At 43.7% G+C, this 26353-nt stretch overlaps 1 long non-coding RNA gene across 1 annotated transcript; it reads left to right on the forward strand.

The window, feature by feature from the left end:
* The first annotated feature begins 745 nt into the window (after positions 1 to 745).
* LOC148002608 (uncharacterized) lies at positions 746 to 11637 on the forward strand. Its single transcript, XR_015633752.1, has 3 exons — positions 746 to 941; positions 7075 to 7223; positions 11426 to 11637. It is a non-coding gene; the product is annotated as an uncharacterized LOC148002608 (long non-coding RNA).
* The last annotated feature ends 14716 nt before the right edge of the window (positions 11638 to 26353 follow it).

Raw genomic sequence — 26353 nt, forward strand, 5'->3', positions numbered from 1 at the left:
GAGCAAGGAGGCTCATGCTGAGGCCTCTGCAGGAAACCATCAACAGTAGCTGCTAATGGGAAACCTAATGACACTTAAATGGGGCTGGGAGAGCTAAGAGAGTTGTGCAGATAATATTTATAATAGAAAAGAAAAATAAATAAATAAATAAATAAATAAATAAATAAATAATGAATGGAGCTAAGCCAAAACAAGAAGGGGCCCAAGCCAGGAACTGTTACAAACTCAATAAAGCAAACGCTGTGGCGTCCCAAAAGAAAAGACTCTCCTCACACCCCTGCCACCCATCCACCTGCTCTCCCAGGGAACACTGAACGGGAGGCAGCCAGCACCTGTTAAGTAACAAGCAGTGGACCCAGAGTTCCCTCCATTTGCATTAAAATCCACTTTTGATCTATAAGGAATGGACTGTGGCTGACGATTCAAGCCCTGGGCTAAATCTACCTGAAACAAAATGTATTTCCAGTCATTTTGAAATAGTTATAAGAACAAAAGAACATGATTGTGGGTGGGTTTTTTTTCTTCCAAGCCTTGGTGTTATCTCCTGAATTTTCCAAAGGGATGTAAATGTCTCCGTAATGACTGAATCTTTCCTTGCCACCCAAAGCACTTTGATAGCATCAACACACCAGAAATTCTAGAACAACAATTCACAATGGAACCCCCAGACCGCTGGCATCACCTGGGAACACGTCAGAAATACAAATCCTTGATCCCCTTCTTAAGTCCCTTACTCAGGAAATCATGGCAGTGGAACCCGACCTCTGTGTTTTTACAAGCTCTCCAGGTGATGCTGATTCACGGCTCAAGTTGAAAACCCACTGGCCTATAACATTGCTTCTCAAACTTGGCTGCACACTAGAATCGCCTACAAAGCTTCACAAAAGAACACCTCCGCGGCTGCTTCACACCCCTCCCCTTAGAGATTTCACTGACATCAGGTACACCCTGGATGGTTTGAGTTGTTTTTTTTTTTTTAACCTCCCCCTCCCCAACTGATTCTCATGTGCAATAGAGTGTGGAAACCACTAGAACATACTTGAAAAATGGATGTGAAGCAGCCAGTGTTTCACAACCAAATGCATATGGTGAGGCATTAGTTACTTAGGTCATCGCTCGGGAGAAGCACCTAGCAGAGCAACTTACAGAAGGAAAGACACACTGACTCATGGTTCCAGCAGGATTTCGGTTCATCACAGTGCAGAGGGCAAGGAGGTGAGAACACGGAGTAAAGAGCCCCTCATTGGGCCAGGACCAGGAAGCGGAAGACAGAGCTGGGAACCGGAAGGACCACCTTTAACTACCTAGATGCAGCCGGCAGGTCCCGCATCACAGAGACAGCACTAGGAGCGGAAGGGCCTAGGAACAATTTCACGGACAATCCTAACAGGACTCAACAGATACTAAAAGTCAGCATTTATAAGCATAAATAGGTCCATACTGATAGACTCATCCATGTTTTGCCTTTATCCTATTTCAACCAGAGAGAAAATAATTTGTCCCCAAAATCTTGATTTATTTAAATGCTTACATGTGATTTCCAGTTTCGTCCTGAAAGTACAGTTGTCTTTAAGAATGTTATCTCCCCTCCTTAAAGTACCTGATTCCTGCTGATTAATACCTACTGATAAGTATTATGGCCTTGCTTCTCACAAGGCAGGACAAAGATAGCCACGAGCTATGCAGCCCTGTGTGGTGGGAACCAGGAAGCCATAAGCTGTGAGTAACACACAAGTCTGGAAACCCAAGTTATTTAACCCGCAATTCCAGATGCTTGGGGGTTTGGGGGGAGGGGTGGTTGGGCAGGGGGATTGCAACTTCAAAACCTGACTGGGCCATAGAGGAAGTTCAAAAGCCAGTCTACGTGATTCTGTCTTAACAATGAACAGGCAGAAAACGGGTGAGGGGTTGAGAAATGCTGGTCACAGCTGTAGCTAGAGTGCTTATCTAGAGCGCATGAAGTTTGACTTTAAACACAGCAGATAGATGATTGATAGATAGATAGATAGATAGATAGATAGATAGATAGATAGATAATAGACAGATGAATAATAGATGGTAGATGGATAGACTGATTATAGGTTGACTGATAGATATGATAGAAAGTTAGATGATAGATAGATAGATAGACAGACAGACAGACAGACAGACAGACAGATAAGGGATACTCACCCTGGGTTCTCAAGTCTTCCTGAGAAAGCTGCCCATCTCTTTCCCTGCTCCGAATGCTTCACTAGGCTCTGGAGCATGTGAACAATCCTAGCATTGCACGGTATACATGAGCCACACAGAAAGCAGCTTGTAATAGCTTTAGAAAAAATTCAACCCAAAAAACAACAAGTGCAGGATGAAGGTATCACCACCTAGGGGGCTTGCTCTGTTCCTCTTCTCTACCAGTTAGAGAATTTAAAAGGGAGGAGGCATGTGGAGTCCCACAGGTAGCAGTGGGGCAAATCTTAGACATGGCAGACAGCAACAGCTGTTTTAAAAGGGCATTTACTACACACACACAAACACACACACACACACAAACACACACACACACACAAACACACACACACACACACACACACACACAAAGAGAAAGACCCTCTGAGGAGCATTCAGAACCACAGCCCACTCCCTACGTGAGGACAGAGGGATTTTAAAGGCCTTTGAGTAGACTTCATCCTTCAACTGAGGGTTCAGTTTGAATAAAGACAAGGATGACATGTCTACAAATTGGGAGTAAAAAGTCCTGGTCTGGCCTTGAACTTGTCAGAGCAGACTGATCCACCAGCAGGGGACCCTTCTGGCAGAAAGAAAAAAAAAAAAAAAAAACCTGCCAGGCCCAGCCTATATTTTAAATCTTCTTTTGTCTCCAGTCACGAAGGTAAGAAGAAAGCCAGTTATTTGAATATCTTTTTTTATATCTAGTCATGGCCCCTCTCCCTGTCTGTCCATCAAGGAGTCTGTCTTGCTCCCCATCTTTCAAAGAAAGTTCCCCCTGAGTTTTCTCCCATACAGGTGGCGGAACACTCACTAAATTCTAACTCATGCTCTGCCACCAAGGAGGTATCGATTATTGACAGAACAGTAGCATCCTAATGTTCCTACGGTCTCTCTTCTCTCCAGGGTGTGTGTTGGCATTCTAACCTCCAGTAATGGAGGTCAGATAAACCCCAGTGGTTACTCTCCTTCAGCTACCTTTGAATTTCTTCAGTAACCATTAGTAAGTGTGGAGAAAGGAGCTATCTCATCCCTGAGTAAGAGGAGTGATGCATAAGAGGCCACTGGAAGACGCTAGGGATGCCCGCTTCAGGCCCCCTCCTTTTCCACTGAACACTGACTTTGGCTCTCCTTCTAGGAGCAGGTCCTTGTGGTCAGAGCAAACTGGCACTTAGCCAGTCCCAAGAAGGAGCTGTAAGGAGATAAACAGTTGAAACTCAAATTAATGGTAGAAAATTATAAAACCCTATAAGGCAAAGGCTTGAATGAAAAATAAGGTCCACCACCTCTCAGCAAGAAAAAACAAAAAGCAGAACACAAAAGAGAGAGTGAATGATTAAAATCCAAATCAAGATCAAAACCTGGAGGAGATGTTGTGGACGTTTATGTGGAACTGTGACTCCAAATTTACACATTTATAACCCCCAAAGGATTTGTTATTCAGTTATTGTTTTTTGTTTTCACTGAATTCTAAATGAAAAAGGAATTCTGTTCTTCAGAGCTTATAAAGAATAATAATAAATTTCCCCATAGAGTTGGGCCTAGCTCCCATCTTTACTGACTTCCTAACCAAGTCTGAGCTTGCAGAAGTGGTTATGTTTTTCATTTAGTTCTTGCTCTGGGCACTGGCACACGAGGCATCCGCTGTGTCCCAGCTGAGTTCAGGTGGCAGCCTGAGTAAGTCCAGTGTTCCCTCAGTCTGTCAAGATTGTGAAGAGCGGTCAATCTAAAATATAAACAGATATCTGCGTGACTCCCAACGATCCTGTGTCCCATGTGTTCCGAGTCACAGAAGAAGCATCTGCCTTTTCCAGAAGCTGGAGAGAAAAGCCCACGGCATTGTGTACATTGTGTGTGGAGACCAGCATGTGAATTTCAAGGAGAAACTCAGCAACCACCAGTCCAAGCTCTGTTCTGACAGGAGAAGGTGAGACAGGAAAAGGGAAGAGAAGCTCTTCCCACAGCCAGGAAGCCCAGAGTCCCCGTCTCTGGGTCACAGCAGTTCCTGCTTAACCAGCTTCATTGTACATGGATTTATTTACCCAAGGTCAACCATGATCCCGAAATAGTAAATGGGAAGTTCTAGAAATAACTGCATGTATAACTCAAATGTTTCATATGACTTTTATGTGGAGTATCTTAATTGTCCAATTTTACTACTGTTACTGTCAATCTAATTTATAAACTAGCATAAAATATAAGGTGTAGCATATAAGTTGTGAGAATCATCAGAGGTTTTGACGGGACAATCATAGTTTCCTTTTTTCCTCAAAACCCCCCTCATCGTGTTGGTGGAGTGCTTCAGAGCACAGGGAGCCTGTAAGCTGCTGTTCTAAGAAGCAAGCAAACAAAAGAGGAAAGGAACCAGTGGAAAGCGAGGCCCAGGTGAAGCCCTGACCTGAGAGTGATAGAAGGCAGGAGGGGTCAGCAGAGCCCCAGGACGTCTCTGCCTCCCTGGCAAGCAACAGAAGCAGCACACAGCCGCAGGAAGGGAGAGGGCAGGCATGACCCCACAGGGGGCTCCTGAGGACTAGCAGGTTAGGGCACTCATTGTCTGTCTGTCTTCTGGCCTGCTAACCTTAGACAGGCACCAACCCCATTGCCAGGCAAGTGCATATGCGTGCTCTGGCATCCAGGGGCATAGAGAGCTCACTGAGTTCTAGACAATAGATCCTAACTTCCGTGTCCTTATCTGTCAAATGTCTTAATCACCTCTGCCCTGTAGAACTGACACCAGGCATGTGACTTAAGGTGCAGAATATGAACAGAGAGCACTGAGTCAACTGGGATCTACAACCAAGTACTGGGCTAGATGCTTTATAGCTACTGAGATGTATTTCACACAGCTCTGGAAGCTTTGGCGTCTGAGGTAGGAGAGCAAGCTTGCTAGGCCCTGCTGAGAACCGTCTTCCTGGTGCAGGCTTCGGATTCTTCATGGAGCTTTACTTGAAAGAAAAAGGTGATGGAAAACTCTCCGTTTTAAATGTTTTAAAATGTCCACAATCCCATTCATCAGGATTCCACCCATACAGTCTGCTTGGCTTCTAAAGGTACCGCATCACTAGAGGTTAGAATTTCAGCATACAGACATACAGACTGGGGAGAAGGGGGACAGTGGAGACCTCCAGTCTACAACAGTGCTGCTGTTTTGCCACCATAATCAATACCACCTTGCTGGCAGAATATAAATAAGAAGAATGTCTGATCTACACTTTCCTAAGGTTTAAAGACAGTCGAAGGCTATGTTTTTAAACAGGATCCAGAAGCAGAGCTAGGTTTCAACCACAGCTGGCTGACCTCAGGCAAATCACCCAAGATCTCTGAGGCTCAACTTCATAGGCACATGCTACCAAACTAGTAAATTATAGCATTGGATAGTGTCTTAGTCAGGGTTTTACTGCTGTGAAGAGACACCATGACCAAGACAACTCTTATAAGGACAGCATTTAACTGGGGCTGGCTTACGGGTTCAGAGGTTCAGTCCACTATCGTCAAGGCGGGAGCATGGCAGCATCCAGACAGGCCTGGTGCAGGAGGAGCTGAGAGTTCTACATCTTCATTTGAAGTGGAAGACGGACTTCCAGTCAGCTAGAACTAGGGTATTAAAGCCCACTCCCACAGAGACACACTCACTCCAGCAAGGCCATACCTCCAAACAGTGCCACTCTCTGGGCCAAGCATATACAAACCATCACAGAGAGCAAAAGCAGAAAATACGTTCCTGAAAATCAGTCAGTCAAGGCCAGAACAAAAACATTATTCTGTGCACTCACGTCCCTGCCTATCTTAAATGGAATCCCAGATGAGTTTATCTGGGTGGTTCTTATCTCCCCCACCCCCAACCCACTCACCCTCACTTGCAAAATTCTTCCTCATTCGCTTCTTATTATCCAGTTGTGGAAGGCCAAACTCCGCTCACAAACCAAGAATATAAAGACAACTAGACAGAGGTGGAAAAGCAAAAGAGATTTTTCTAAAATCACCATTTAAGGGTAAGTGAGATGGCTCAGCTAAAAAGGCGCTTGCTGCCAAGCCTGAGAGCCTGAGTTTGGTCCCCACATAGTAGGAAGAGAAAACCAAGTGTTGTCAGTTGTCCTCTGACTTCCACATGCACATGGTAGCACATGGGCACCTGCATGTGCATACGCGTGTACCTGTGTGCGCGCATACACACACACACACACACACACACACACACACACACAGACACACACACACACACAGTGTCAAATAATAAAATAATAAATGTGATTTAACTTTTTAAAAGTCGTTAAAATCACGGATCCAGTGCATGACTTTAGAAATTCATTAGTAACAATTTTAAATCATTGCTTTTGTTTGGCTTTTATTATTTATAGAAGAAGTTAAACCTTCTCGAAAGTCCAAATACAAAGCCAAAAAGACAGAGAAAGATAATATCGGACAGAAATGGCAGAAACCACCACTCTCCAATCTGGATCAAATATATTAAACAAAGGAAAAAATACTCATTACGTTGTCAACTCTAAGACATTTTCAGCTTGTTCAAACGGGAGCGAATGCCCCCGTGGTCTTGTAAAACTCACTGAATTGGAGTACAGTGTGTACAGCAGCCTCCTCTTCAAAGCTGCCATGGAGAAGAGGCGTGTTAGCAAGCAGAGGCGTTTCCAGTCTCCTCCCCCCTCTGCTTCTCCACTCTGTTCCGAGCATCCAGCACATCTGAGCAGAGTGACTTCAAACAGAGTTTGCACTTTCCCTCCACCTCCTGTCACCTCTCAACCTTGAGGCTCCCACCATGCCAGGGGAGCCCTCCCGGGCACCCGCAGGAGGGATTGAACTCCATAAGCCGGTGCAGCTGACACGACTTCTTACCTCTCTTTCTCTCAGACAGCATCTCGTACATCATGCCCTGCTTGTGTTGGAAAACGCAAACAAGTGAGAAAGGCGTGTCTGTGAGCCTATGGCTCAGTGCTCTGCTCTGTAAACTACTACCGAAGGACCATTGTGCCGGGAACGACCAGACTCTCCTACCCAAAGTAAGCTTCAACACATATGGGTTCAAGTTTTAGGTCATAGACGATTCATCAAAATTGTGATTCTGGAGAGACAACTAGTCATTTCCATTTTGCAGGGCATTGGTGGATATTCTAGAAAAGAGTCAGGATTCTTGAGGGATGGCTCAGTAGTCTTAACTGAGCACTGTCTGTTCTCCCAGGGAACCCAGCTTTGATTCCCAACACACACATGGCAGCTTACAACCATCTGTTACTCTAGTCCCAGGAGATCTGATGCTCTCTCCTGGCCTCCAAGGGCACCAGGCATGCATATGGTGCACAGACATAAAGGCTAAACGCCAATGCACATGAAATAAATAAATGTATTTATTTTTTTTTAAAGAGTCAAGGTTCCACTTCACTCATCCCAACACTCTCAGTGTCCACTGCAATGGGCAGGAGAAGGTAGCTAGGGGCAGGACCCCTGGGAACTAAGAGAACAGGGCCTCTTCCTTTCTCTTCCAATTTATCACAACCCCACCCCTGCTTCCCTCCTAGCAAAGGGCAGTAATTAAAAACCGAGAAATGTCATTTAGTTTGATCCTTTACAGTTTGGAAAGAACCTTTGGGGCTCTGCTACATGTCTAACTGCCTCTCCAGCTTCTAGAACAGCATCAAATGCATTGTGAATACAGCGTTGAATGAGTGAACGGAGTACTTGGTCTACACTGTCAAAGAGGTCAATGCTGGAATTCATGTCAGTGGATTGGAAGACATAAGAAAAAGGATAGAATTTGACTCTATTCCCAAAAGGCGTACAACTCAACGTGGTAAATGGCTTCTTCAAATTTTAAAAGCCAATTCAACCCCCAAAGCCATGCTTGCTTGGAAGGGAAAAGGAGATACGATGAAAGGCAAAATAATCCAGAAAAAATGATTGTGCTGATCCCCAAAAACTAGACAAACTGTCACCATGGGTCAGCTGGACTATCAGACTTCTAAAACCTCACAGCATCGGGGTCAACAACCGGTCTGAATATAATTGAAAAGGTTGCGTGTGCGCTATGAGCAGGCACACAGGGGTCAGAACTTAAAAAGCCTCCCTCAAGTCCCCTGCAATGTGAGATTCAGGCATGAGGACGGTACTCCAGGAACTAGGTGAGCGCCCTGTTGTTCAGCACTGGGTTCGAAGTAAAGCTCTCCACACAGTTGCTGAAGAAAACAAGCTGGTTTTCCTTAAGGCTCCGTGAGAGCAGAATGTGACTGAGCACTGAGCTCCCACTGTGCTGAGTAGTATTGAAAAATAGCCACTCATCTAATCTTGCCACCAGCCCAGAAAAAAAATGGGCAACATTATCACCATGTCCACTTTGCAGAGGAGGAAAGCAGGGACAGAGCACCTATGTGTTTGCCAAGGCACAGGCAGCCAATGACTGGCTCAGCCTGGTTCTGAGCTAAAGCTCTACGGTGAGCCCCTGCCCGCCTCTCCTGCCTGTAAGGGCCACTGGCTTCCGGACTGTGAGGGAGGAGATCAGGAAACTTCATGTTCTTTCTAAGCAGGACCAATGAAACCAATTACCTATGTGGATAACTCCCTGATGAGATCCACGCTTTGAAAGTGGGCCATTAGAAAGCAAAGCACATAATCAGAGTCATCCGCACCACTGTGCAGTCTCATAAGAATAATTCAACAGGGAAAAGGACCCGAAGAGCCTGAGGTTTGCCCACATAGTGAATCTAAAATGTGCTCATTGTGACTGAGAGAGAGAAACAGAGTTTAGTGCTCCGTGTTTGAGAACCTACATTTTCACACCACACGGTCACCACAGAGTGAATGTTCAGAACACTCGGGACTCTCTTCTTGGTTACTCTCCTGTCCCTCTGCCAAGTCCTGAACTCATGAGCCGTCTTAACTCTACTAGACGGTTCTGTCCCTCCAGCTCCTGGACATGTGCCATTTCAGCGTGAAGCTATTTCAATCTAAATTAATAAATAAAAGCTAAGGTCCCCATGTCACATCAGCCCCATGTTAGCTGTCCCATAACCACCTGGGCTACTGGCATTCACAGATGAAGTATAATACTCAGGGTGCTTTGATCATCACAGAGTGTGCAATTTGACACTATACCACATATGTGTGTGTCTGTGTTCATGTCTATCTGTAGTTTGTTTTTCATATAAAAAGACTATATAGGGGTTGGGGACTTAGCTCAGTGGTAGAGCACTTGCCTAACAAGTGCAAGACCTTGGGTTCGGTCCCCAGCTCCGAAAAAAAAAGAAAAGAAAAAAAAAAAAAGACTATATAGCACATACGTAATAAACAGCATGTACAACAAGATCTTTTTTAAAAAAATCAAGTCAAGGACACATTGTAGAACAAGATCTGCCAACTGGCGAAATGATGTCTTGAGTAGTTATTGATGTCTCCAAATTTGCTTGTTTTTTGAATGGAAGTACAAGTTGAACATGTTTAAAAACCCAGAATCTAAACATTTTCAAATCCAAAAATTTAAGCAGCAAAAGGATGCCCCACAGAGAAAATTGCACGCTATGACACTTTGTTTCCATGCACAGAACTATATAAAATAGTCTATGAAATTGTGTGTGTGTGTGTGTGCGTGTGAGAGACCTAAACACATTTTGTACCTAGAGTTGATGTCCATACCCAAGTTATCTCATTATGCGTACGAAAATATTCCCCACCCTTTAAATTCTAAATCCAAATCACTTCTAGACCAAAACACTTCAGACAAGGGATACTCAGCCTCAACCAGGCCTTCAAAGTGCTTCAAGGATCACATGGCATAAGGCAGGTGATGCTTCCAAGTTTTAAGATAACAAGGGCCGGAGAACTGTCTCGAAGGGTAAGAGAGCTGGCTGATCTTCCCCAAGACCCAAGTTCAGTTCTCAGCACCCACATCAGGCAATCCACAGCCAACTGTAATTCCAGCTCCTGGGAATCCAATGCCTCCAGCCACGAAAGGCACATGAACTCATGTGCCTGTATCAACACACAGACACACGCACACACACACACCCACACGCACACAGACATACATCATACACAATTAAAATTAAAATAAATCTTTAAAATAAAGTAGTTCTAACACAACAACCAAAGTTAGCCACTGCTATTCATTCCCATGGTAATAATCACCAATTTGTATTTTAAAAGAAAGAAAACGGGTAGCAAAATCCAGTCTAACTAGAATTCAGGGGCTAGTTTACATCAGTACTGTGGCTTTGTTCTCTTGCATGGCAAAATCAGAAGCCAAATGCTTCCTGGAGAAGATAATTAATCTCAGATCTTTTTAAACAGAGAAAAATGGCTCCAGGTCACCATACACCAGCACGGTACACATTGATTGATTTTTTACAATAAAGGTTTTTTTTGACATTTATTTATTGTTTAAGTATATGAGTGCCCTGTCACTCTCTTCAGACACACCAGAAGAGGGCATCAGATCCCATTACAGATGGTTGTGGGCCACCGTGTGGTTGCTCAGAATTGAACTCAGGGCCTCTGGAAGAGCAGTCAGTGCTCTTAACCACTGAGCCACCTCTCCAGCCGCTACACATCGATTCTTAAAAACATAGAGCATACTTCCCCCAAAACAATTTTGAAATATTCCCAATAAAGCCTGTTCATTTGGGCCACCCTTAGGCTCAGTAACAACTCCAGGGTTCTTTCAAGCACAATATACCTTGACTTCACATAGGTGACATTCCCCCACTCTACCTTTGTCCCGTGTAGTGTTGGCTTTCGTCTTCACAGTTAGCTGAAAGGAAGCTAAAGATCCAGTCTTTGGAGGCCTGCTGCACATGGGGACACAGTGATGCTCTCAAGGAAAGTCTGCAAAGGACAGCACCACAGAGCTACTCATGGATGCTTAAGCAGAAAAAGGGGTTGAGGGAATGGTCTCCAGGATGAAGCAGGCAAGCACTTCCAACTTGATCCACCTAACCAGGCACATAAGAAGGCCTCCTTGTAATTCAGAAGGCTGCCATCCTGCCCAGGTTCCAGGACATGTTAGCCTATGTAAGAAAGTGAAGCAGACGCAACTAGGGAAAGAAAAGGCTCCTAGGCTACCTGAGTGGGCAGTTCTGATTACTATTTACATAGTGTGGATCTCAAGACTACTCTGGAATCTCTCTCTCTCTCTCTCTCTCTCTCTCTCTCTCTCTCTCTCTCTCTCGCCCTCTCGCCCTCTCCCTCTCCCTCTCCCTCTCTCTCGCTGATGTAGCTACGACTGAACAAAGATGAACCCCAGGCGAGAATTAAGAGAACTGAAATCAATTGGTCACAGAGTCATCCAGGAGCAAATCTGCGATCCCAGCTATGGTAGCCTCACGCCTAGCTTCTCTGCGACATTTATTTGTGTTGTGTTTATGGGTGTCACCACATGCCTAGCTTCTCATCTATCATGCATCTGGACATACAGCTGGTGTATATTGAGTATGTAATGTGTATGGTGTGTGAAATGGCTTCACTCCCAACAATGTAAAATGTTATTTTCTCTGCCTCCCCCACTCTCTGCCTCCTGCCTCCACTCCTTCCCTGCTATCTGCTCTTTACCCCAAGCCCCATGTCTTATTCATGCTTACACAACAGTTTCCCCAATTAGGGTCCATTTTTTTTCTTTTATTGGATATTTTATTTATTTACATTTCAAATGTTATCCCCTTTCCTGGTTTCCCTTCCGGAAAACCCTATCCTATCCTCCTTCCCTCGGCTTCTATGAGGTTGCTCCCCGACTCACCCACACACCCACACCCACCTCCCCGCCCTGGCATTCCCCTATGCTGAGGCATCGAGCCTTCACAAGACCAAGGGTTCTCCTCCCATTGATGGCAGACAAGGCCCATCCTCTGCTCTATATGTGGCTGGAGCCATGGGTCCATCCCTGTGTACTCTTGGGATGGTAGTTTAGTCCCTGGAAGCTCTGGGGAGTCTGTTTGGTTAATATTGTTGTTCTTCCTATGGGGTTGCAAGCCCCTTCAGCTCCTTCAATCCTTTCTCTAACTCCTCCACTGGGGACCCTGTGCTCAGTCCAATGGTTGGTTGTGAGCATCTGCCTCTGTATTTGTCATGCTCTGGAAGACAGACAGGCTCTTGTCAGCATGCACACCTTGGCATCCGCAATAGTGTGTGGGTTTGGTGACTGTATATGGGATGAATCCCCAGGTGGGGGAATCTCTGGATGGCCTCTGCCTCACATTTTGTCTCCATATTTCCTCCCATGACTATTTTGTTCTCCCTTCTAAGAAAGACTGAAGCATCCACACTTTGGTCTTCCTTCTTCTTGAGCTTCATGTGGTCTGTGAATTATATCTTGGGTATTTCAGGCTTTGGGGCTAATATCCACTTATCAGTGAGTTCTTAAAGAGAGACCTGGCTTATCGCTGCCCTAGAAAATAATGTTCATGTCCCCTCAAGGACAAAATTTCTAGGTATCCCAAACACAGCTAGGAATGACCCATATTTTTAATGTTTGTTCCATTTTCAACTCCACTGGGACAAATAATTGTCCTATATTTTAAACTGGAACTAGGGTGTGTAGAGTGTGTGTGTGTGTGTGTGTGTGTGGTGTGAAAGAGAGAGGGGGGAGGGAGAGGGAGAGGAAGAGAGCACAGATAGTAATTATATCTTTGCTTCTTACTTTTATAGCTGAAATTGATACGTCAATACATTTTGTACAATCCAGCATTCCCAGATCATGAGTTCTTTTATTTAATGCACATATACACACCATAGACACACACATACACACACACACACACACACACGAAGGAATAAATGAATGCACATGTGTGCATACCCACAAATTCCTGTTAACCTCTGTTTTAATACGAACATTCAGAACCAGGATATTATGAACATCTTGTATGTTAATTTAAATCTTTCTAAGAAGCTGGTTACACACACACACACACACACACACACACACACACACACACACAGAGTTGCTATTACATTTTTAAACAATCAGAAAATGGCCACCATTAACAAGGAATTTTGCTTCCAAGTCTGTGTGTCTGCTGTCCCCTGGCTTCTGAGTGGCTGGCTCTAGCCTGCTGAAACTCCTTGACAATGCTGCCTGGAGGAAAACAAGATCCCTTGACTTCCATTCAAACGCTGTCGTAGAATTCACTTACTGAGGTGGCTAATGTAACTGTGCATAGTTTATTCTTCCATAGAGTGAAGTGGTGACAAAGCGGGAGAAGACAGAGAGACACAGCCCACCACTTCCAACGCAGGCCCATGATCGCAGGTGTGATCAAGCCCTTCCTCCGACTGCCTCGGCTTCTTCCTCTTTCTGTCATTTGTTCTTAGCCCCCAGGAAGATGCTCTCTCCCATCCCACAAAGCCAAGTTCTAGAGCCTGACCCCAGGCCACATGCACACTCTAAGACCTCCTGGGTGACGACAGTCATTACTCGCATCCTCAGAGCATTCAGACTATGCCACAAATGATGTGTGTTTTCTCTTGTTTGCTTAGCCTACAGTCCCGAAGCAGCTATTATCTTCCTATTTTACAGATGAGAAAAAAAAATTATCATTGCCTTTACTTTGGTAGCAGTCCAGAGACTGCTTTGACCATTATTATCACATTACAGATGATAAACGGAGACTCAAACAGGTCCTATGCACACTCACACACGGAGGAGCCTAAAACATTGTATTAGCAATAGAGAAAATTCCCTCCCATTTGACCATTCATTAAAATATATCTAAAACCGACCCTGACAGCGCTGGGCCGCCAATAAGCCCAAGGGTGGGACCTGGGAGAAACCAGTGAAGAAAGGGCAGAGCTGAGTCTCCTTCCTCGCCCCCTCCCCCAAACACGGAGTCAATTACTCCGCAGTGAAGACGCGGATTTGTCACAAAGCAAACTTAATCCTCAGAAAAAAGAAAAGAGTAATTTTACAGGAAGAGAATTTTAAAAAACGAAACAGAGAATTGATAGCTTAGAAAAGGCAACGTTATAACAACGAGTTGTAAATCCTGATCATAAATTAAGGTTGATATGGAGAGAATTTGGGGTTTTTTTTTTTTTTTGTTTTTTTTTTTTTTTTGGCTTGGGTGAAGCGTCTTACTGAATACACCAGCACCACCTTGTGGTGACATGAAAGAATACACATGTGCTCTCTGGTACCAAACCTTGCCATGGCAGGAAAGAAAAACAAGATTGGCCACAAGTCACCAGGCTCAGAATTTCATTCACTAAGGGACAATAGCCATTTTGGACAAAGAGCCTACTTTCAGGGGACCTTATCTTTATTTCACCCGAAACGATAAAATTACACAAGAAAGCCGCGCTTGTTCAAGCTTAATATTGCGATATCACATCTCGTTTATTTGTTGGTCACTTCCGTATATGTAATTTCTATTTTACTATCAAAACACACCAAGAACTAAGCAGACAATGTTTCCCATTATACAGATAAAAAAAAAGACCCTGAAGTTCATTTATGACACTCCTCTGGATAATAATACATTAATTATTAAGCCTTCCTAAGAACTCCCGGGACCATGCAGACAGACATTAGGAAAAGCCAAAGGATGAAAATCAAGACTCCCTGACATGACTCCTAAAGAACTGGTTTCTCAGCAAAAAATGTGCTTTCCATAAGCTCAAAGTAAAAAGAACCATGGTAGCACGTAATGCACGTGAGAAGCCACTTGGCCCCAGCCGGCTGGAACACAGGTCGGCACCATGTGGTATCCACGAGCTCACCCATCCCTGAAGGATTTCAGCATGCAGCAGACCTCTCTGTCAGAAGGGCCTCACTCCACCACACGGTGTGAGTGTCATCCTGAGCAGACCGTTTCACCCGTTTGTCTGCAGTTCGTTTGGTATTTCTTTTTTTTGGGGGGGGGGTCTTTTTTTTCGGAGCTGGGGACCGAACCCAGGGCCTTGCGCTTCCTAGGTAAGCGCTCTACCACTGCGCTAAATCCCCAGCCCTCGTTTGGTATTTCTTACATGTGTCCCTGTCCATCAAACTCGAGGGGTATTATTTCCATCCCTCTATTAGAACCTGGACAAGGAACCCCACATGGCAGAAAATAGTCCTATATGCAATCTTCCTGTAGGCCTGTGGTGTAGCCACTGTTTCTCAGACCTATGTCAAAGACAAATGTTCACCTGCCCCACTTGGGAGAGGGCTCCGTGCAGTTTCCTATTTCTGTAGGGCATTATGGGAGGACATTTGGAGGGTCACATGTTTGTTCAACACCGACCATGTTACTCTAAAATATCAGTTCATCAATCCTATGAATAAAACATACTGCTAAAACAGCCTAATTTATCTTTGCATTTCTAACCTTATCAGCTAGTTTTGAGGGATCAGGGGTGGTGCTCTACAAGTTACTCTAAACTCTATTTGTAAAAAATTAGCACTTAAAAAAATCCCTTACAGGAAGAATAGGAACACGTCAGAATATTATACAGTTATTTACAAAAGCCCTCTTGTTTATCATTTAATGATGTGATTAATAAAAATATATTACTAGAATCAGGATCAAAGGATTTAAATACTGTGTCTAAAAATCGATAATCTTTTCTCCTGGTTTGGTCCCAATTTAATTATTATCTCCTCTTTAAAGCTGTTGAATGAAAGGCCTGAATATCAGACTTTATTACAGCAAAGTCCCTTCATTTTCTATCCTAGATAATGTTTTAAAAAATCCTTAGATATCAATTTTCCTTGAAGTGTTTCAAAGGCCTGAACCAAACAGGAGACATGTGATCTTTCTGTCTCCTTCTGTCTCTCTCTGTGTCTGTCTATCTCTGTGTCTCTCTGTGTCTCTGTCCGTCTCTCTCTCCCTCCCCATACTGATTTAGAAGTAGACATGGTTAGAGGACCTGAACTACTCCTCCCTCTGCCTAAAGAAGTCAAACCCTACATTACACTTCACATGATTGACAGTAGTGACATCCAATCAAAACATTCCTGGTTTGTTTTTGGGGGTTTTTTTTTTTGTTTTGTTTTTTGTTTGTCTGTCTGTTTTCATCTAGAGCTCATAGAAGGAGGCCAGTCCTCTTAAAATATATTAAAATTGGCAAGAACACAGATGTTTTGTTGACACACTACAATATAAAACTAATGAGAGCTAAGGGGATTGCTCAGTGGCTAAAACACTTGGAATGTAGACATGAAGGACAGAGTTCAGGTCTCCAGAGCAGCACAGCAGCCTCCCTCCAACTAACTCCAGCCTGGAAAGCAGAGATAGCATCCTTAGAGCAGACTGCCTGAATGGCTGAACTCGAGGTTTACTTGAAAGACCCTGACTTAAGGAATAGGCTGGAGCGTACTTGAGAAAGACACCATCAACATTAGGCCTTCACGTGCATGCACACATACATGTACCCAGGCTCATGTGAATATGCATTCACACATGCGTGCACTCTGCACACAATCACATTAAAGAAGGACGAGTAGAGAACAAATCTAAAGAACTCATTTCTTCTCCAAAGCTCTTGACATGTTCTCTTGGGAATGACTTAGACTTCAATGTCCCGTAGCACTGAGAGGCTCATTGCCAGAGGAACAAAAGGTCACCCAAGGGATCCTGAGAGTAGTAGATTAAATGAGATCAGAAACCTTAAGGAATGTAGGAAATATCAGAGGAGCGTTTTCTTTTACATTTTCATTTTATTTTGTCCGTCAGTAACGTAATAAATCAACAATGAAAACGTTAAAACAATGTAAGAAAGTAATGGAAAGATATGGGCTGTGTGTGTGTGTGTGTGTGTGTGTGTGTGTTCTCACAGCTCATGACTAGAAGCCACACAAACCATACATTAAATGGACATTATAATTAGTAAATGTAAACTACCCCAGCAATGAGATGCTCTTTTCTATCAAGCTGGCAAACATTAAAAACCCCCTATTGTCCAGTACCATTTGTGTCTTTTATTATGCCAATATCCTCCCCCTGTGAGAAAACAAAGACAATATGCATCAATAGTCTTAAAATTTTTATATCTTTTGACCTATTAATTCAAACTCTAGATAACTACCCTAAGGAAATCATCAGAAACACAAGTCGATTTATGTGCAAATATGTTTATTATAGCATTATTTATTATTGTAATAAATGGAAATAATAAAATCTCCAACGACAGAAGGTGGCCTTAATAAATTACAGGCCATGCAAACATGAATATTGGTAACTGTTGCACAGATATTAAAAATCACATTTACCAGGACTCTGGGCGACATGGGTAAGTACCACCCCTTGCCCCAAGGAAGAGAGGCAGGATGGGAAGCTACTCACTTTAGCAGTCCTGTTGCCGATTTTTATTCAATAAGTTTATGTGCAGGAGAAAGATACTAGGTATGGCTCCAAGTCATGTCCATTTGCTTCTGTTTCTCTTCTGAACTCTGCATAATGGGCACGTACACTCTGAAAATCAAAGAACTAGTAAGGTAAGTTCAGGAGTATGGAGAAGTTCAAGGTCCTGGAGAAGGTCTGCTCCAGCTCCTTCCTTCAAGATCTGGGTGTTTTCTAAACACACCAGAGGTTAAGCGGTTTTCTTCTTAATAATCACGGGGAAGGCCCTATAAGGACTTGAAAATCAGTTCTCAGTGGAACTGGGTGTTTCTTCATCATTGTTTTTAAATCACTCCATACATAGTTATAGAATCGCCATTTGCAAAATTGATTGTAAGTATTCATTTAGATGTCCAGGTTTTCCAATGAACTTTGCACTTTGCTAGTGCCTTTACAATCTTTTAAGTCTCTAATACCCAGTACCTTCCCTAACATGCCATATTCAGTGTATGCATAAAAGAATGGACAGTAGATGGATTGATGGATAAATGGATAGATGAATGGTGGATGGAGGGATAAAGGATGCATGGATAGATGATGGATACATGAATGGATGAATAATGGATAAATGAATAAATGATGGAAGAATAGTGGATTGATGATGGATGGGTGAATGAATGGGTGTATGAAGAGTGGATGGATGGATGGATGGATGGATGGATGGATGGATGGATGATGGGTAGTAGATTAATGGGTGATGGGTGGATGATTAATGGATGGGTGGATAATGGACTGATGGTGGATGGGTGGGTGGATAGATGGATAGATAAAGGATAATGAAATAGATGATGAATGGAGAGAGAATGAATGAATGGATGGATGAAGGAGCATGAATGGGCAATGAATGGATGGACAGATGATGGACAGATGATGGACAGATGATGGGTTGGGTGGATAGATGGATGGGTGGATATTGAATTAGTGATGGATGGGTAGATGGATGGATAAATAGATAGATAGATGGGTGGATGAATAGAAAGATGGATAATGGATTAGTGATGGCTGGGTAGATGGATGGATAGATGGATAAATGGATGGGTGGATGGATAGAAGGATGAATAATGGATTAGTGATGGAGTGGATGGATGATGGATGGATGGATGGATGGATGGATGGATGGATGGATGGGTGGATGGATGGATGGATATGCCAATAGGCTTTCAAAGGGTGGTAGAGTCCAGAGACCAAGCCACTTTGCTGCTGCGTCACCTGTGTGAATGTGTGCAGACTGCAGATGACATATAGGAAGCGCTACGCTGAGCTCTGCTAAGATAAGTTGGACTATAATTAGCGCATAATGGAACTGAAATTTTTCTAGTTGAAACAACAACTCTGTTATCCTGCTCTACAGTAAATGGCTTTCTACAGAGGATACCCACATGCTTTTTTATTATTAAAAACCATTCCAATAAAAGATATGCTGAAAAATTATTGCAATTCCTACTAATTAAAAACTAATTAAGTCATTTGCTGAATAATACATGTATTCTACTTGCATTATCTACGAGCATGCTCTTCACTTACAAATATTTGTCTCCATTTCATTAAAGTAATTAAACTGCTCCAAGTATGGTTATTTTTATAAGCATTTTATAGCCAGCTCTCAATTTTCCATACCAATGGAGAAGCATAATTGAAATATTTAAAACTGAATAACAGATAATAGAGACCCTCTCGGTGGTTCTCCTCCTCCTCCAGTTTAACAAACAATGCAAGTGACTGATTTGAGTTTTTAGCTCTCGCTCCCTTCTCTCACTCCCACTCCGCTAGCCCGAATACATGATAATAGTGTGTAAGCAGCACCTCATATTCGTGCATGCACGCCCTCCCTCCCAGCACCACCGTTGATGTGTTCAGTTTAAGATCTGTCCCAGCAAGGTGGAGGACGGGTGAGCCTGCTTTACCAGGGAAGAGAGCCCATCCCCAAATCAATGACAAAATTAATTACACTCTGTCTCTCCTTCCACATGGCCCAGGCTTTGTCGCTGGCAATTATGACAATTCCTTAAGCTCCCAGAAAAAGACATGCTGCTTAAAGCCAAAATTCTTTATGCTAAGAATTTTAATGGGGATTCTGAGTGAAGATGTCAGCCTGTGCGTGACACTGTGCCTGGCTGCCGCTCTCTGTGCTACTTGAAAGGAAGGGGTTTTGTGGTGCATACACTTTCCCCCCCGCACAGAATGGGAGAAAGCATCCGTCTGAAGGGGCAGAAAATGCGTGTACGTAGGATGCGTCTAATTACATATATTGAGAGATGTGACAAGAAAAACATACAGTAGAAACAGGTTTATAGTCCATGTTCCATAAAAGACACTCGTTGGTTTTTAGTGTTTTGTGTGAGATAAAGAGAAACGGCTTCTTCCCAATTCTTTATTTCTTCATACTGGTTTTATTTTTCCTCACTTGTGAGGAGCAGGGGTGATGTTGCCTCTATGAGCAGAGAGAGAGAGAGAGAGAGAGAGAGAGAGAGAGAGAGAGAGAGAGAGAGAGAGAGAGAGAGAGAGAGAGACTGGGAAAGGAAAATGACATCCAAGGAAGGGAGACATGAGATGAGAGACCTAGCATCTCACACTTGAATTCATATCTCTCGCATAGTAAGTAGCTAATACATGTATTACTCCCTTGAAGTCCTGAGGGACCATATTTAATTCCTAAGGTTAAACACACAAAAAAAGTTATATGGCAAGAGGCAGGAGATTGCTTTTATTGTTTTGTTTCATTTTTAATACAGACCTCGCGGGCGGTCTCCAAAATGCATGCAGAAGGCTCAAATCAGAATTTCATTCAGAATCCACAAGTACATGGCATCTGCTTTATTCTGTGCTTTTCGCCCCGCTTTAAATTTTATTGGATTTTAATCGGGGACCATCTGATGAAACGTTCTAACCTAGATTAGAATGTAGCTTGCAGAACGGCTGAGTGAGAGGGAGGACAGCGGCATCTCATAATGGAATATAAAATAGATTTTAAAAGCAATAAAACTGCAGCGGGCAGAGGGGCCTCCTCGAGGGCAAGGAGAAGGAACATTCGAAGCACGGAAACCAAGGACTCCAACAAGGTCCTGCCCTGGGCAGCCACTCACCTTGAACCAGGACCTTTCCTCCTCCCACCCACTGGCCAAGGCCAGAAAAGAGAGACAAAACAAAGGCTGCTTCAGAGGAAGCAAACTGACCCTGGTTGTGAAAAGGAACAGCCAGATTCCCTCAAGGACTCCAAACAGTCTAATTCAGGAGCTTTGGAGACAAAGTTCATCGTAGGAAACGATGGAGGTCAGTCCACCAGAGCAAGGCTTCTCAAATCTATTGTGCAACATGATCTTGATCTAGCAGAGTTTGCCTTATAGGGCCAGGGGCAGACCTGGGAATCTGCATTTCTAACAAGTTCGCACACAATGCTGAGGGTGGGCAGCTGGATGTGAAGTGGGGTTCTTCTCCCCTGCACCAGCTGTATCTGCTTCTGTACCTGCTGGGTATCTGGTTAAAACTTGAACATCTGAGCTCTGGCCTGGGGAGGAGAGTGTCTGGAAATTTGCAATTTATCAAACTTCCCCGACAATATTTTTTGTCAACTCTCTGATAGGCTGGTAAATTCTGAACAGAGAGTTTCCAGTACGAACTCTTGTAAGGGAGAAAAGGAAGTGAGCAGTGACCTGGCCCTGTGGAGTTGAGTCAGAATCCGTCTCTTTTCCCTTGGACCCATACCCTCTGGATCTGTTCTATCGTGAAATCTTTCTGACTCTGTTTACAAGATCCACCCCATGCCCCATCTACACATGTCCATGACCACAGTTCCAACACCCAGCTTCTAGGCCAAAACGCAGATCGCTGAGTTTGTGTTCCAGCTCCCCCTAACATCCATTCTGGAATCCACTGGTCATTCCGCCGTATCTAGAAGGAAGCACATCGCTGAAGCTTAGACCCCCTCCCAATCCCCCAGTGATCCTACCTCTTGCCCCATGCTCCAGTTTACAACAGTTTTCTTTGTCTCTTAGAAAAACCAAGTCCTTTCTCACCTCAAGCTCTTTATATATGCCCATCCTGGCATGGTCTTTCCCAGACATATCCGGCCTGACCCTCTCTTTAGGTCTAAACTTGTGTTACCTTCTCAAATAGACACCCGCACGTCTGTTTTTGCTGAGGCACTATTTAGAACAGCCAGGAAATGGGATAAACCTGAATGCCTATCGGTGGAAAAGTAGAAAACAACAATAACCACAAACCTTTTGGTGTGGCTTGGAGTAGTAACCCACTTGGGAGACTGAGGCAAAAGGATCACTCCCGGTTTCAAGACAACCTGGACTACATGGAGTTCCAAGCCAGCCTGAACTAAGAAGTGAAACCTGGTCTCAAAATCACCACCACCAACAAAGGCATTTATACACAATGGAATATTAATCTGGCATTAATATTCCAGATTTTTAATATTATTAATATTTTTTAAAAGGATGAATTCTTGCCATGCACAGCAATATCAGTAAATAAGGGAGACACAGAAAGATATACCACATGTTCCCACACATCAGGGGAACCTTGAAAAAGTTGGTCTCAGAGGAAAATTGCGGTCACTAGAGGCCAGGAAGTGAGGTGAGGGGTGGAGGGAAGGTGGTTTATGGATTAGTTAAGAGAAACAACTGCTAGTGTTCCATATAGCACAATAGAATACAAGGTAATAATATTTCAAGATAGTAAAGACTTCTGATATTCCCAACACAGATAAACGATATCTGAAATGACAGAAAGGGCAAATCCTAATGTTATCATTACATATTATATACATGCATAGAAATGCCATAAAATATTTGCAAATACAGGCCACCATTGAAGGCATTAAAAATGTGGACCTAGGGTTAACAAAATAACTCAGTGGATGAAAGTACTTCCTACACAGGCCTGGTGATCCACCTCTGACCCCTGGAGTCCATTTAAAGACAGGAGAAAACCGATACCATGGTGCTTGCATACACGGTGATGATGATGATTACGACGATGATGATGACACATATTAAAATTACTTCCTTAAGAAGGGTTTGTTTTCAACTGTCGTGAATCACCACCCGACGCAATCATCCTAAGAGCTAATATCTCGAAAAATTTCATGTCACAAATACACAGGAAAAGGCTCTTTATTGAGAATCGTTCAATGTTTTCCACGCATGCGCAATGCTTACACGTTAGCCTACCTTGCGGCGATGCACTTTCAGACTGAAACTATAAAAAACGTAAAGATGAAACACATAAAATAACGCAGAGCTCTCTAAAACTTTTAGTAACACCTGCTCCAATACTGGAAATACTGTGAAGATGAGAGACACAGCAGAGTGAACTAACTGTAAGGTTAATGCTGACAGTTCGAACACTGGGGGTGAGAGGACGAACAAACAAAACCATGACACCTGACAAAGTGTCATCGAGACCCAGATTTTTGGATGGTGCAGGGGCGGCCCAGGAAAATGGCTGGCTTCTGAGATTTTCGAGAACATTTCGAACCCCTGCCTTTTTCTCCTAGCGTTTGGGAATATATTCACATGATTTTTTTTAGGTCCTCCGTTTGAAAATCTTCTGTGGCGTGTTAGATTCCAGTGTAAAGCATACCCTGTCTCCTGATCTTCCACGCCATGCTGCCCTCTGGGGGCAGACGGAAACCCAGGCCCAATGCGTTCACGTGCAGACTGCTGATTGGTAAAAATGAGGCTGACACTCAAAGGGCGGGACCTCAGCAAACCTGCCTTCTTCTCCCACTGTGCCCGGTACTGTTTCCTCTCCGTCAATCACTTCACGGGCTTCTCCAAGCAAACGAGGCTTTCATTCCTGAAAAGCTCCTGGAACTTCAACAGCAGGAATGAATGCCAGTGAAGACGAACGATGCATATTTTAATTGATGTTACGTCGTTGAAATACAGCAGGGCCAAGTACTCATCTGCCAAATGCTTTGGGCTGAGTGGGGAAAAATATATTAAAATTCACTTCGGAACCCGTGATGGTTCCCAGCTCTGGTTGCGTCACGAGACTTTAGGAATTCAGTTGAAATCCTTTTTCCCAAAGGTATTTCATACCTAAATTCCCAAAAATAATTAGTCCTACCCCCAACCCTCATTACTTGTTCTGCCTAAAGGACTATAACTGTCTCACTACCCTAAAAGTCCTAACCCAAAAGTGGATTTAGCTCACTACCCTTCTTTATGGCCTGTCTTCCCGGAATGAAAATTTCAGTTTGGGGGATTTCAGGTTCAACATTTCAACCTGCGTAATTTGGAATTTTAATCTTTTAGGACATTAAGCTTTGACTTCAAAGATTTTTGAGTTTAGAAGTTTTAGACATCAGGGATTTTGATCATTAAGACGATAATATTCAGGATTACAGCGTTTAAATTTGTGTCTTTCAGGGTTAGAAGTGGATATTCTAACGCAACCTACAGATAGATATTTGGAAAAAAAAAAAAAAACTTGAAATGAGATTTCTTTGCCCAGGATTGAACCCAGTACCTTGTGCTTGCTAAGGAAACATTTCATTCTACGACTAGGAACTGACCTAAATCCTCAGACCCCGGCACATACATATTCAAACATCTTACTTTTTGTTTGTTTGATTGATTGATTTGGTTTGGTTGTTGTTTTGTTTTTTGTTTGTTTTAAACAGGGTCTCACTGCATAGATCTGGCTGGAATTTAGAATGTAGACCAAGCAGGCCTCGAACTTACAGAGATCTACTTGCTTCTGCCTCCAGAGCACTGGGATTAAAGGCATGTGCCACCAGGTCTTGTGTTCTTATGTGGCTTGAAGATGGTGGGTGACTTAGCTCATGCCATGGTTGGAGGCACAGGGACCTCCATTCTTCCTTCTCTCGGGTCTTACCTAGTGGTGCTCCGTGGAATAAACAGAAATTCTCCAGTGACTATCACAATTGGAATTTAAACTTTTCTGCAATTCCCAAGACAGAATTTCAACGATAGGCGTTGTATGAAAGCTAGGAAATGGCTTCCGCTGAAAATGATTCAGCCCAGCATTTCTCAAACATAATGGACCAAAAGGTCCCTCATCCTACAGCGCTCCATGCCCATCAGCACCCAGAGCGTACACCGCATGCACAAACTCGAGCATCAGAGAGACAGGGCTAAGTTAATCCCAGCTAAAAGGTTACGTCTGAATTTTTCATATGCTGTTAGAAGTCCCCATGCCTTTGCCTGTGCATATTTTCAGAGCTTTAATTGACTGGCTGCTTTAAGCTGCTGGCTGGGCTCATTTTGAAAGCACTCAGCTATCACTGAAGGAAAATCACACGGCAAGATTGCTGGGCTGCTCCTCACTTGAAGTATTCCTGGAGGCTTAAGACATGGCTTCCCAGGCCTGTTCGAGACAACCTGCAGTGAGCCATAGCTCTACCACCCGTCCTCGACTGTGGTAAGACCGCAGCCTGTAGAGAGGTCTCCTGGGCTAGCAGAAAGACCCACAGAGTGGCCGAGACCATCAATGAGCAGTGGTAGAGAAGCCAGAGGTTAAAAAGTCCAAAAGGACCGGAGTAGAGAAAAATGCTCACCAGGAAGAAGAGGGAAAGCAGGGGACAAATACTCAGAAAGCCACTAACTAGTGCCACTAGAGACTGGGCAGGCTTGAAGGCAGAACTTAGGCTCCTCGGGAAGATTTGTGAAGCTCGGAAGATGTTCTGGAGAAGTGAGCATGTTAGGTTCAGGGCCTTCCTGACAGAGGGCTGGGAAGGGGAGCGGGGAGCGGGGGCGGGGAACAGGGGTGGGGTAGGGGGATGGGCTTGGCAGACCACATGTTGTTTGCCTGCATTGTGCTGTGTATGGAGCTGGGAGGCAGGAGTCTGGATCCCACAACCTAAAGTCCAAATGAACAAGCTCCTCGTCTTTTAGATTCCTGACTTTGAGCTAATTACTCGTCTCCCTTGAGCCTTGGTTTCTGGGTATGCAAAAAAAAAAAAAAAAAAAAAAAAAAAAAAAAAAAAGCACACTAGTTTCTGCCTCTTGGATGTAGCTGGTGATTTTAATCAGATAAGGAGTGTGGAAACACGGACAAGACAGTAGAAGTGCAGCCGGATACAGCAGTGATTGTAACAGTTACCACAGGGCTATTCATTTACTGAGCGCTTTCAGTGTGCCCGGCACTGGGTTAAATACTTCGACGTGGTGGCTTGTTTAAGCCCTCCTGAGGACTTGAGAGGTAGATGCGATTATAACCCTAATTTTACAGCACACAAAATCCATGTCTAAGGAGCCAGGATCTAAGGGCAGTGTGAAGAGAGAAAACATTGTCTGCTCCACAAACGCTGACACAAGGCAGTGGTAGACGGGCACATTAACTAACAGAAAGCAGGGAAACCCTCTGGAGTGAGTGGTATACTCCACAGCTGCTCCTTCCCCACATTAGTTTAACAAATTATTTTTAATATCCATTTTAACTGTTTTATTTTTGAGGATTTCATATATATTGACCATATATTTTCCCTTTCTCCAGATTCTCCCCAATTCCCGTCCACCCAACTTCGTAATCTTTCTCCTTTGAGTTCAGTTTGCACACTCTGCCTGAGAACATCTAGAAATCCTGTTGGGCAATCTATCCAGGTTTCACTAGGAAGGGCAGTGTGTCTGCCCCAAAGGAGACTGTCTTAGTTAGGGTTTTACAGCTGTGAAGAGATGCCATGACCACAACAACTCTTATAAAGGAAAACATTCCATTGAGGCTAGCTTACAGTTTCAGAGGTTTATTTAGTCCATTATCATCATGGAGGGGAGCATGGCTGGCCTCTTACAGGTAGACATGGTGCTGGAGAGGTAGCTCAGTTTGCTACATCTGGATTGGCAGGCAGGAGAGAGAGA

This window comes from Rattus norvegicus, chromosome 11 (assembly GCF_021556685.1).
Source record: "Rattus norvegicus strain SHRSP/BbbUtx chromosome 11, alternate assembly SHRSP_T2T, whole genome shotgun sequence".
Classification (NCBI taxonomy): Eukaryota; Metazoa; Chordata; class Mammalia; order Rodentia; family Muridae; genus Rattus; species Rattus norvegicus.